Here is a 13,456-nt window from a genome sequence, read left to right as displayed (position 1 = left end):
GATTGCATTCGCCGGAACAGGGCGGGCCACGTGAAGGTTGCAATCTTCCACCCCACTTTAGAGAGAGAGTGCAGAAACAGACCTTTTGGCCCACCGAGTCCATGCCGACCAGTGAAATCCGTTGTCGGCATTGACGTCCCCGTTGTCGGCGTTGACGGCTTTAGAAACTGATTTTTAAATTACTCCAGCGCTGAACTTGTCGGGCGATTTAAAAAAAAAAAGATTCACAGAACGGCCGTCGGAACAATTCTTCAGCAACAGCTTGCACTCCGAGAAAATATATCCCGGACAGGTAGGAGAAAAAACGCATTTTAACCCCGCCGCACCCCTCAAAGGCGCCAAAGTCGCGCGCACGGCCAGTGGCAGAACTGCAGCGCCGCTGAAGGTAAGTTTTGTAACATACCTAGACTCAGTGGGCTGAAAGGCTTGTTTCTATGCTAAAACTAAACTAAACTGGTGCGCTACAATTCTGACAACTATATTCTGCACTCTGTATCCTCCCCTTTGCTCCACCTATTGTACTTGAGTTTGACTTGATTGTATTAATGTATAATGTTATCTGATGATAGGCCGGCATGCAAAACAAAGCTTTCACTAAAGATTCAATGATACTTTATTGTCACGTGTACCTAGTGAAATGCTTTGTTTTGCGTACAACTCAGTAAAATCATACAGCAGAACCTCACCTAGGCAGCGCACAAGTGTCGCCACATACCTGGTGCCGACATGGTTACCAAAGTTGACCCAACAGTCCTATCTTCTGTACCTCGGTACACGTGACAATAATACACCTAAATCTAATTTGCTCAGCCAAGTGCCGGCCCCTCCATTTCAGACATATCTGCCTGTCCCGAAAGCTAGAAGGAATTTCGTAAAGTCCCGGGACAGGCACAATGGCTCACATTGTACACTGCCGATGGTGGGCCGCTGAGGAATTTGTCCTCGACCGTGATTACTGAGAGTCCTGCACACTCTCCCGCAGTTTGGAATTAATCGGGGAGGAGGTTGTGCCTGACGTTCACTAACTCAGATCTGGGAAGCTGCTCGTTGTATCCAGTAAGTGTTCGCTCTCTGAAACCTCGTGCCACTGGACGCACCTGTTGTTGCCGTGTAGAACTTACTTTAGCTGTGAGGCTTTATTTGGGATGTTGTTGTTTATTAATTATAAGCAGAATGGTTGTCGAGCCATCACCCCTGTCATTTATGCATCGAGTTGGCTGAGTAATGCACGGTGTGACAATGGGTATGCATGGAACCGGGGTGGGGGGGGGGGGGGGACCCTACAAATGGAGCCCTAAAGGGATTTGGGCTTCTTTTAACCTCAAATGCTTTTAGCTCAAGGCTAGGAGTTAACTCTGATCACATTGCCCCACTTGCTGCGATGGGATGTTGCTTGAGAGGCCAACGTTCTTTAGCTGAGAGGACTAGAAAGTAAGAAAGGTGTTAGCAGAAGGGAACAGATGTGGATTGAGATGGTGCTGAGAAAGGGGAATTAGGATTTTAAGATGGAATTTTGCATGTGTTCAGAAAACTGGGAATAATTTGCTGTTTGCCTGCAGTCGTTTCATTCTGTTGATCCAATATTGATCTGTTTGCTTGTCTGGATCTATCCTGTTCTCTCACTCTCTCCCTCTCTCCCTCTCTCCCTCTCTCCATGTCGTCTTTCTCTTTCTCTCTCATGCTGTCTGTCTCCTCCTTACCTCTGTTTCTGTCTCTCTTTTTCCCCCTTTTTGTCTCATCTTTTTCCGCATCTGAATCTTCCTCTCTTGCTTTCCTAGTATTTATCTGTGGGCATTTATGTCTCTTGTTCGCTTCTATGTTTTTTTATCTCTCTCACTCACTCTGTCAGTCCCACGTACATGTCTGTCTCCCCTGAAATATATATCACTCTGTCCGTGTCTGTACCCCGTGCATCTATCTTTACCGCATTTCCTTTCTTTTTGTTCCAGTATTTCACACTCTATCTCCCTGACTACCTTTCTCCATCACTCTATTTACCTCTCTATATCTCTCTCTCAATCTCTCTCGCCTTGTCTATCTCTCTCACTATCTCTCTCACTGTCAATCTCTCTGTCTCTCTCTCCCTGCCTCTCTCCGACTCTTCATTTCCCTCAATCTCACTCTCTCACTTTCTCTCTCACTCTCTCGCTCTCTCTGTCTTTCTCTCTCTCACTCTCCCTCTCTCCCTCAGTCAATCCACCACCACCCGACAGTGTGTTCCAGGCGCTCACCATTCTCTGCGTAGAAAAAAAACCTTTCCTCGCACATCTCCTTTAAACTGCCTATTTCATCTTAAAAGTATTTTACATTAGAGATACAGTTTGGAAACAGGCCCTTTGGGCCACCGAGTCCCCGCTGACCAGCGATCACCCCATACACTAGCACCATCCTACACACCAGGGACAATTTACAATTTACAGAAGTCAATTAACCTGCTGGTCTTTGGAGTGTGGGATGTAACCCGGTCACTGGCACTGTGAGGCAGCAACACAACTGCTGCACCACAGTGTCGCCTGGTCTTTGACATTTCCAACCTGGGAAAAAGTTTTAGCAAAACCTGTCTTGCAGCAGTTTAAACATTTGCTGAACGTGGTATGTTTTAATATATAATGGACCATCAAAGGATAGAAGTGGGTGTGAGAAGTGACAGTGTGTTGTGACTATTATGTGCAATTGGGGGGGGGGGGGGAAAGAGAAGGCAAGGAATGCAGGAAGGATGTGGAGACTTTGGAGGGAGGGCAGATGAGGTTTACCAGAATGCCGCGTGGATTGGAGGGTATTAGAGCTATAAGGAGCGATTGGATAGACTTGGATTGATCTCTCTGGAGCTTTGTAGGTGGAGGGAATACCTGGTAGACGAATATAAAATTACGAGGCGTAGATAGGGTAGACAGTCAGAGTCTTTTTTCCCAGTGTGGAAACATCAAAGATTAGAGGGCATAGTTTTAAGGTGAGAGGGGCAAAGTTTAAAGGAGATGTGCGGGGCAAGGTGTTTACACAGCGAGGAGCGAGTGCCTGGAACTCAGTGCCAGGGTTGGTGGTGAAGGCAGATACAATAGTGGTGTTTAAGAGGGTTTTAGATGGACACATGGATAAGCAGGGAGTGGAGGGATGTACAGTAGATCATGTGTAGGCAGAGGAGATTAGTTAAACCTGGCATGATATTCAGGATGGGCAATGTGGGCCGAAGGGCCTGTTCCTGTGCAGTTCTGTTCTATGTTCCGTGTTCCATGGACTACCTGAAAAGATTGATTCAATCATTTATAGGCAATCAAACATTCATATTGCATCTTGTAGATTAAGGAATCATTTTGAACACCTTCAATATGGTTAGAGACAGGTGTGACAATGTGCATTCTCTCCTCTGCTGTTCAGATTTTGTAATGATAAATGTGCATTTACTAATGTAAGACCTGCCCGATGTCGAACAAATGTTGAATGAAATGCTTTGTCATGCTTCAATAACTATTCCCATTGCTGGCATACCGCTTCCCAACTCTTCATCCACAGCAATTATAGAATGCAGAGAAAACATCTCATGTTAACTTAAAGTATGTGTGCCTATGTATCTCTTTCAGTATATGTGTTAATGTCTGCTTGTGTGTGTGTTAATGTCTGCTTTGTGTTTATTTATGTTAATATCTGCTCTATGTGTACATGTGTGTGTTTCTTTCTATGTGTTAATATCTATGTGTGTGATGTATGTGCATGTAACAGGGAAAACATTCTAATAGCAACATGAGAGGCAATTTTTTCACACAGAGGTTGGTGGATACATGGGACAAGCTACCAGAGGAGGCCGTTGAGGCAGATACTATAACAATATTTAAAAGACCTTTAGACAGGTACATGGATAGGAAATATTTAGAGGGATATGGGTCAAACGTGGGCAGGTTAGAGTAGCATGGATTGTGCATCTTGGTCGGCATGGACGAGTTGGGCCGAAGGGCACGTTTCTGTGCCGTATGACTCGACGACTCTGTGTTTGTGTTAGTATCTGCTTTATGTGTGTGTGTGTGTGTGTGTTTATATACATGCACGTGCGTGTGTTTAATTTAGTTCAGAGATACAGCATGGAAACAGATCCTTTGCCCACCAAGTCTGCGTCGACCATCGATCGCCCCTACACTATTTCTACGTTATCCACTTTTGCATCCTACACATTAGGGGCAATTTGCAGAAGCCAATTAATCTACAAACCCACACGTCTTTGGAATATGGAGCACCCGGAGAATCCCACGCAATCACTGGGAAAATATACAATCTTTACACAGACAACACCCATGTGTATGTGTAATTGTGTGCATGTGTCTGTTTGTGTATGTGTGTGTGTGCGTGTGCATGTGTGTGTGTGTGTGTGTGTGTGCGCATGTGTGTGTGGTGGCACAGGGAGGGGATTAGTGCTTGCATATGTTTATTCCCACAGTTCAGAACTGTCACCTCCATTATATTTTGATGCGAGTTTGCACTCTGAAGGTTCAGACACATTGGCATCTTGTGCGACAACTTGGTGATAAGTGGCTGCACTGACTTCAACACTAATTGATATTTGAATGCTCTGACTGACTTTTCTCCACAACTACATGATTTAAGGCATGAAGTCATTACCCCCTGGTGGTTCTTCAGCAGACCCAGTGGCCTCCCACACACCACCCGGCTCCAGAGCACCAACGTTGCATTAATCAGTGTGAATAAATCAGTGATCAGTGAGATTACATTCATGCACCGTAAGAGCATTTTTATTCGCTGAATTTAATTTGAAGTGGAGAAAATGAAAAGCCTCTTTTATAAAGATGATTTTTTTTCTCCCCTTTACTTCCCACTCAGATCGCTGTGTCTACCAAACTACCCAACACCAACTGAAGCCAAGCTCTGTCTTGAGGCTCAGGTAGTGTGGTTCTCCAGCAGCTTCTGACAAGAGACAAGAGACATTAATTTGTCACATGTACCAATGTATGGTTACATACAGCCATACGAATAAAAGAGAACACAATAGTCTTTAACATAAACATCCCCACACAGTGGAATCAAAGTTTCCCACTGTGAGGGAAGGCACCAAAGTTCAGTCATCCTCCTCTGTTGTCCTCTGTTGATCACCAAAGGTGCATGGATGGAGTATAGCATACAGCATGGAAACGTGTCTTTTGGCCCAACTTGTCCACTACAACCAAAATGTAAGGTCTACACTTGTCCCACTTGCCTGTGTTTGGCCCATATCCTTCCAAACCTGTCCTATCCACCTACCTGCCGAATTGTTTCTTAAAAGATGCGTTAATCCCTGCCTCCTCCAGTAGCTTGTTTTGTACACCCACCACCCTTTGTTGGAAAATAGTTGTCCCTCAGGTTCCTATTGAATCATTCCCCCTTCACCTTAAACCTATGTCCTCTGGTTCTTGATTCCTGATAGGAAAGGATTAGAGGGATATGCATCAAATGTGGGGAAGTGGAACTAGTTTAGATGGGGCATCTTGGTCAGCATGGACAAGTTGGGCCGAAGGATGGGTTTCTGTGCTGTATGACTCCCTGACGATGACTATGATAGTTAAACACGCTTGATTTGATGACTATGCCCTGTGATGAGTTAATGACCATTGGATTATCATTGGCGCCAGTTTCAAGAGGTAACTGACCTTGTGTTAACAAGCTGGATATGCAATAAGGAACACACTTCCATTATACTCCAGCCTGGAGCCAAGCTCATACCCAGGGATTCACATCGTGGGCTGAAGGAGTTAACTGGCTCTGGTTCCTTTTGTCCTTTGCTGTATCAGCTGTGGCATTTGAATGGAAAGAGCTGAATCCTGCCCCATTTACACGGTCTTTTGTTCCACAGGAGGCTTGTTTGCAAAGCAATCGTTCCTCAGTGGCCATGGCTTAGCTTTGCTGTTCCGCATCGAGCTGGGCCGAGACCCAAGTAATCCACTGGACACCCGGCAGCTTGGCATCGGAGTACCTTGGCAAGCTGGGATGTAGATAATCTATAGGGCCTTGTTGGAAGAATGAACATTGTTTACAACCAAGACTAAAGCAGAATGCTGGGCATGTGGAAAGGGAGCCAGAGGAACAGAGAGTCAGAACTGTGGCTGTCTTACCCACCAAGAGCTGTAGTTGGTGCTGTCGACTTATTAAATCACAGACATATTCCACAAACATTCAAAATTATGCCACCTTAAAAGAATGGCTTTGTCATTGTACAGGGACTCCCCAGTAAATTCTCCCCAGGAACATTAGGGTGCTGCCTTACAATGCCAGAGACCCGGGTTCAATGCCGACCACAGGTGCCGTCTGTACGGAGTTTGTACGATCTCACTGTGATTGCGTCCGTTTTCTCCGGGTGTGCCGGTTTCCTCCCACATTCTAAAGACGTGCGAGTTTGTAGGTTAATTGGCTGCGGTAAATATTGTAACGTTTCACATTCTCTGAAAGTGATGTTTTGGATCGGGATCCTACTTCGGCCTAAGAAGATAGGTAGAAGGGCCTGGTTCCATGCTGTATGACATTGAAAAGGTATATCTCCTGTACGATTAAAGGGAAGGATATTAAGGAGCATGGGTCGCTGATGTTAAATAGATAGCCATTGATAGAACCAATGAGGAATGTATCTCTGAATTAAACTAAATATCTGTGCCGAATATGACGCCAAGTTAAACTGACCTCCTCTGCCTGCCCACAATCAATATCCCTCCATTCCCTACATATCCATGAGCCGATCTTTAGTTTAGTTTAGAGATACAGAATGGAAACAGGCTCTTCGGCCCACTTGAGTCCGTGCCGACCTGAGATCACCTGTACACTAGTTCTAAGTTATCCCCATTTAGCCAATTAACCAACAAACCTGCACGTCTTGGAGTGTGGGAGGAAACCGGAGCACCTGGAGAAAACCCATGGGGTCACAGGGAGGATGTACAAACTATGAACAGACAGCATCTGTAGTCAGGATTGAGCCCGGGTCTCTGGCGCTGTAATGCCCCTGTCCCACTTAGGAAACCTGAATGGAAACCTCTGGAGACTTGGCGCCCCACCCAAGGTTTCCGTGCGGTTCCCGGAGGTTGCAGGTGGTTGCCGGAGGTTGCAGGTAGTGGAAGCAGGTAGGGAGACTGACAAAAACCTCCGGGAACCGCACGGAAACCGCTAAGTCTCCAGAGGTTTCCGTTCAGGTTTCCTAAGTGGGACAGGGGCATAAAAAGCAGCAACTTTACCTCTGTGCTGACTAAAAGCCTCTTCAAAGCCACTATTGTATCTACCTCCACCACCACTCCTGTCTGCGAGTTCCAGGCACCCACCTCTCTCAGTGTAAAGAAAACTTGCCCTGCGCTGCGATTGAGCATAGTTCTACAGAAATACAGAGCTACAGAACAGCGCAGAGCACAGGAAGAGAAACGTTTACTAAAAGTGATTATGTATCATTGTTTGGGAAATATGTTGCAATTTATTTTCTCTCCCACATTAACAAATCATGGAAAGTGAAGAAGTCAGCAGGTTTTCACTTTTGATTAGAACTCACAGCTACTTCAAGCAGAACTGTGACATTTGTTTAAGCCCAATTGTCCTTTGCATTGACTTGTTGAATGCCGCTGGCTATGTGTCAGCTGCCTGTGTCACTTCACGGTTTGCTGATTGTCCTACACAAACAACCTTCCCCCTTTTCTTTTAGCATTCCTCCCTTTCAGCAGCCTTCTCTCCCTTCTCCCTTTTCACCCGCCGTGCTTGCTGCCATGATGCTTATTTTCAAGCCAACGTGATGAAAGTGCGCACCACCAGACTCACGACCAGCTCCTTCCACTCCGTTATCAGGGTTCTGATCGGTCCTTCCGCAAGCTAGGGCACCGTCCGATTCCCCTCTGCCCTATTGAGGACATTGGACTTTGTCAGGTAGCACGGTGGCACAGTGGCAGAGTTGCTGCCTTACAGCACCAGAGACCCAGGTTCGATCCTGACAACGGGTGCTTTCTGTATGTTCTCCCTGTGACTGCGTGGGTTTTCTCCTGGTGTTCCGGTTTCCTCCCACACTCCAAAAACGTGCAGGTTTGCAGGTTAATTTGGCTTCTGTAAATTGTAAATTATCCCCAGTGTGTAGGATAGTACTAGTGTACAGGGATCGCTTGTTGGCTCGGACTCGGTGGGCAAAAGGGCCTGTTTCAGTACTGTATCTCTAAACAAAACTAAACTAAGTTAGAGGTGCAGCGTGGAAACAAGCCCCTTGGACCAAACGAGTTTATGGCGACCAGCGAGATCACCCATACACTAGCTTATCTAGAAGATAAAGATTTAATAGGAATTTGAGGGGCAACTTTTTACTCAGAGGGTGATGGGTATATGGAACGAGCTGGCAGAGGAGGTAGTTGAGGCGGGTACTATGACAACATTTCATTTAGTTTAGAGATCAGGCCCTTCGGCCCAACGGGTCTGCGCCGACCAGCGATCACCCCATATACTAGTTCTATCCTACACACCAGGGACAATTTACAGAAGCCAATTAACCTACAAACCTGCACGTCTCTGGAGTGTGGGAGGAAACCAGAGCACCTGAAGTAAGCCCATGTGGTCAGATGGAGGTGTGGTCCATGGGCTCTGTACAGACAGCATCCTTTGTCAGGTTGAACCTGGGTCTCTGGCACTGTAAAGCAGCAACTCTACTGCTGCGCCACCGTGCTGTTCAGGAACTAAGGCAGGTTGATAAAGACGTGTGTTTTCATAGACAATGGAAACTGCAGATTCTGTGATCGTAATCAAAGTGCAAAGTACTGGAGGAACTGAGCAGGTCAAGAGGCATCTGTGGAGGGAATATACAGGTCACATTTCGGGTCGTGATCCTTCTTCAGACCCTTCACTAGTGTGGTTTCCCCTTGATGTGCGTTGATTTCAGATTTAGCCAGGATTATCGACACCGCAGTCCAATGCCACCTTAGCATTGAGCAGTCACTCTCACCTCACCTCTGGAACTTTGCTCGATGCTTTATAAAGAGACCGGGACGGACAACGTTTTGGGTCAGACTGAAGAATAGTGAAAGGGTAGAGTAAGTGTGGAGAGGATGTTTCCACTAGTGGGAGAGTCTTGGAACAGAGGCCATAGTCTCAGAATAAAAGGATATACAGGTATCTTTAGTCAGAGGGTGGTGAATCTGTGGAATTCATCGCCACAGACAGCTGTAGAGGCCAAGTCGATTGATATTTCTAAGGCGGAGATTGACAGATTAGTACGGGTTGAAGGGAGAAGCCAGGAGAAAGGGATTGAGAGGGAAAGATAGATCAGCCATGATTGAATGGCGGAGATGACTTGATGGGCTGAATGGCCTAATACTGCTTCTGGAACATGAACTTATGAAGAAGAGCTACATTCCTAAAGGCCGATTGTCCATTTCCCTCCACAAATGCTGCCTGAGCCGCTAAATTTTCCAGGAGTTTTGTTATTTCTCGGTATCAAGGGACCACCTAAGATTAAGATCATTGTAATGTAGGAGACTGCTATAAAACCAATGGAAGTACTTTGGACATTTCAATACCATAATAATATCCTCTATAAATACAAACACTGATTGTGTGGCAAACTTGCAGCCTTGCTCCACAAACAGCATTTTGTTTCTGTGTAAGTACCTGTTAAAATTAGTGCCCTACATGAGCGGAACCTGTAATCTACTGTTAATCCCTCTGTAAAGTGTGACATAGGATTGAGAAGGCAACAAGAGTTCAGCTTCACACACCATGGCCTCCTCATCACAGACTTTATAAAAAATATGATGGGATAATGGTTTTGTAAGCACACAACAGGCTATGAAAATAACTTGTTTAAGAAGGAACTGCAGATGCTGGAAAATTGAAGGTACACAAAAATGCTGGAGAAACTCAGCGGGTGCAGCAGCATCTATGGAGCGAAGGAAATAGGCAACGTTTCGGCCCGAAACGTTGCCTATTTCCTTCGCTCCATAGATGCTGCTGCACCCGCTGAGTTTCTCCAGCAGTTTTGTGTACCTATGAAAATAACTTACCTGCCACCTAACTCCACCCATTCCTTTTCTCCAGAGATGCTGCCTTTCCCGCTGAGTTACTCTACGCATTTTGTGTTTACCTGACTCCTTTCGCTCTCCCTGTCTCAGTCTAGTTTAGAGATGCAGCATGGAAACAGGCCCTTCGGCCCACCGAGTCCATGCTGACCCATTCGATCACCCATTCACACTGGTTCTGTGTTATCCCACTTTCTCATCCACTCCCTACACTCTAGAGGCAGAGGCCAATTAACCTACAATCCTAGAAAGACACCAGGTGCTGGGGTAACTCAGTGGGTCAGGCAGCATCTCTGGAGGAAAAGGATGGGAAACATTTCGGGTCGGGACTCCTCTTCAGACAAACTTCTTCCGACAAAAATCTGCACGTCTTTAGGATGTGGGAGGAAACCGAAGAAACGCCACGCGGTCACAGGGAGAACGTGCAAACTCCACACACAGACAGAACTCGAGGTCAGGATTGAAGCCTGGTTTCTGGCTCAGTGAGGCAGCAGCTCTACCCGCTGCACCACTGTACCGCCCTTGTGTCCCCCAATGTAAAAGATTTGTCAAATATTTTTGCACTGAAATCTATTGCCCCTAAAATCTATTAAATTTATGATCACCTGTTGTTTATGTGGTTGTGATAATAGTCCCAAAACACACCGACTTTAGAGTCAATCAGTCACGATAAAAATCAAACCATTTTGTTATTCTCTGAGTGTGGTGAATTTTTCCATTGTCCGCTGCCAGCTTCTCACACACACACACAGAGTGGAGCTTAGATTTGGATAAATAACTTTGATATTTGCAAGACTATCCAAAGACAGCCAGTTATTAGCTTCGTGAATTTGACAGGGGATAATTCGGTCTGCAGAAATTATTAGTTACGCACCCAAGTATTTGATACAACATCGAAAGCTGATTCAGTGTTTCATCAACTTTTGTCCCGTTCTCCAATAATTTGTGATCGGTAGTTGATAGTAATGCCAGCTGGAGCCAGGATTGACTCGTTGTCTAATTATTGAGGTAAGCAGGCATGATATCAAAGTTACTACTGACTAATCTGGTGGTCAGTTTGTTAACATATCTCTTGGGCAAAATTATGACTGATCATTGTTTAATCTTGTATTATCTTAGAACCTTCCCGAACGTCTACCTCCATCTAAATCAAGTGGCCTTCACATCCCTCTAAACCTTTCCCATCTGTGAACCTGTCCAAAAGTGGTGGTAGACTGGCGCAGCGGTAGAGTTGCTGCCTCGCGGCACAAGAGAACCGTGTTCAATCCTGACTACGGGTCAAAGTTCTCCCTGTGACCGCGTGGACTTTCTCCGGGTGCTCCGGTTTCCTCCCGCACTCCAAAAACGTACAGGTTTGGTGGCTTGGTATAATTGTAATTTGTAATTGTAATTTGTCCCTAGTGAGTATAAATTAGTATTAGTGGGTGAGGATCGCTGGTTGACGCGGACTCGGTGGGCCGAAGGGCCTGTTTCCGCACTGTACCTCTAAAACTAAAAACTAAAAAAATTATTGAGGTAAGCAAGCATTATGTCAAAGTTACTACTGTCAGTGAACATAATCTGGTGTCTGAAGAATGGGTCTGAGTCTGAAGAAGGGTTTCGGCCCGAAACGTCGCCCATTTCCTTCGCTCCATAGACGCTGCTGCACCCGCTGAGTTTCTCCAGCATTTTTGTGTACCTTCAACATAATCTGGTGGTTAGTTTGTTAAAATAACATTCATGCCTCTTAGATTAAATTCGGACTCATCATGGTTTAATCTTGCATTACCCTTGTAACCTTCATGAAAGTCTATCTATCTCTGTGTAAAGGATTCAAACATCAGAGGTGCAAAGGGACTTGGGGTAGCTGGTGCAGGATTCCCAAAAGTTAATTTGCAAGTTGAATCTGTAGTAAGAAAGACAAATGCAATATTAGCATTTATTTCGAGAGGACTAGAATGCATAAGAACAGGGATGTGATGCTGAGGCTTTATAATGCACTGGTCAGACCGCATTTGGAAATGTTGTGAGCAGTTTCGAGCCCCATATCTGAGGAAGGATGTGCTGGTTTTGGAGAGGATCATAATAATCATATTTTATAAGCCAAGTATGTTTTGCAACATACAAGGAATTTGATTTGCCATAAAGACATACCAATAAAAAGCAACAGAACACACAAAATACATTTAATATAAACATCCACCACAGTGACTCCTCCACATTCCTCACTGTGATGGAAGGCGAAAAAAAATAGTTCAATCTCTCCCTCCTTTGTCCTCCAGTGGTCGGGGGCCTCTAACCTTCCGTTGACGGGACGATCGTACTCCCGTAGCCGGCGGCGGGCCTCCTGCAAGCTCCTGCATCGGGGGGAGGGGATGCAGAGGAGATTTATGAGAATGATCCCGGGGATGATTGAGTTAACATATGATGAGCATTTGGCAGCGCAGGGCCTGTACTCACTGGAGTTTAGAAGGATGATGGGGTACCTCATTGAAACTTACCAAATAGTGAAAGGCCTGGAGAGAGTGGATACGGAGAGGATGTTTCCACTAGTGTGAGAATCCAGGACCATACTTAGAATAAATGGATGTACCTTTAAAAAGGCGATGGGGAGGAATTTTTTTAGTCAGAGGGTGGTGAATCTGTGGAACTAATTGTCACAGAAGGCTGTGGAGGCCAATTAGAGGTGTATTTTTAAGGTGCATATTGACAGGTTCTTGTTTCATAAGGGTGTTGGGTTATGGGGAGAAGGCAGGAGAATGGGGTAGAGAGGGGAAGATAGATCAGCCATGATTGAATAAGAGAGTTGACTCAAAAGGCCGAATGGCCTAATTCTGCCCCTATGACATGAGCATAAAACCTGTGGGCACCATATCCCTCAAAACCTTTCCTATCCACGGAACTGTCTTTTAAATGTTGCTAAAGTCCTCACCTCATCTACCTCCTCTGGCACATCGATCCATACACCCATCACCCTCTGAGTATGAAGCTGCACCTCAGGTTCCTATTAAAGCTTTACCCTCCCACCTTAACTCTATGTCCTCTGGCATGTGCAATAAAGTGGCATCAGCTCTTTGGGCGGCGTCCAGGGAGGGAATGGACAGGACACAGTTTGGATCAGGACTGACCCGCTGAGTTCCTCCAGCACTTTGTGTTTTGCTCAAAACTTGTGTTTTGCTTTGACTTTGACTCTGACATCGGGAGGGGAATGGGAAGTGCAGGGGAGAGATAAGTCTTTGCCTTCCATCACAGCGAGGAGGAGATGCGCTGTGATGGATGTTTGTGTAAATTGTGTTGTGTCTTGGTTCTTTCTTGTGTGTATGACTGCAGAAACAACATTTAGTTTGAACCTCAATGGGGTTCAAATGACAAATAAATTGTATTGTATTGTATTGTATCAAGATTGTGGCACCTGCAGCCTCTTGCGCATGGCATCAGTTCTTGAAAGGTGCACAATGAATTTCTGCAGCATGTCC

General features: G+C 45.6%; 1 protein-coding gene across 1 annotated transcript in view; it reads left to right on the top strand.

Moving 5' to 3' along the window:
• Positions 1-968: 968 nt before the first annotated feature.
• The window catches only part of LOC116983325 (semaphorin-3B-like), a 261,802-nt gene continuing 249,314 nt past the window's right edge, over positions 969-13,456 (top strand). Inside the window, exon 1 of the mRNA XM_033037035.1 lies at positions 969-1,056. The gene's annotated coding sequence lies outside the window, so the exon portion shown is untranslated. The remainder of the gene's footprint in view (positions 1,057-13,456) is intronic.

Source organism: Amblyraja radiata, chromosome 18 (assembly GCF_010909765.2).
Source record: "Amblyraja radiata isolate CabotCenter1 chromosome 18, sAmbRad1.1.pri, whole genome shotgun sequence".
In the NCBI taxonomy this organism is placed as follows: Eukaryota; Metazoa; Chordata; class Chondrichthyes; order Rajiformes; family Rajidae; genus Amblyraja; species Amblyraja radiata.
Note: the sequence above shows the minus strand (reverse complement) of the source record. Positions and strands in the feature narration are given on the sequence as shown.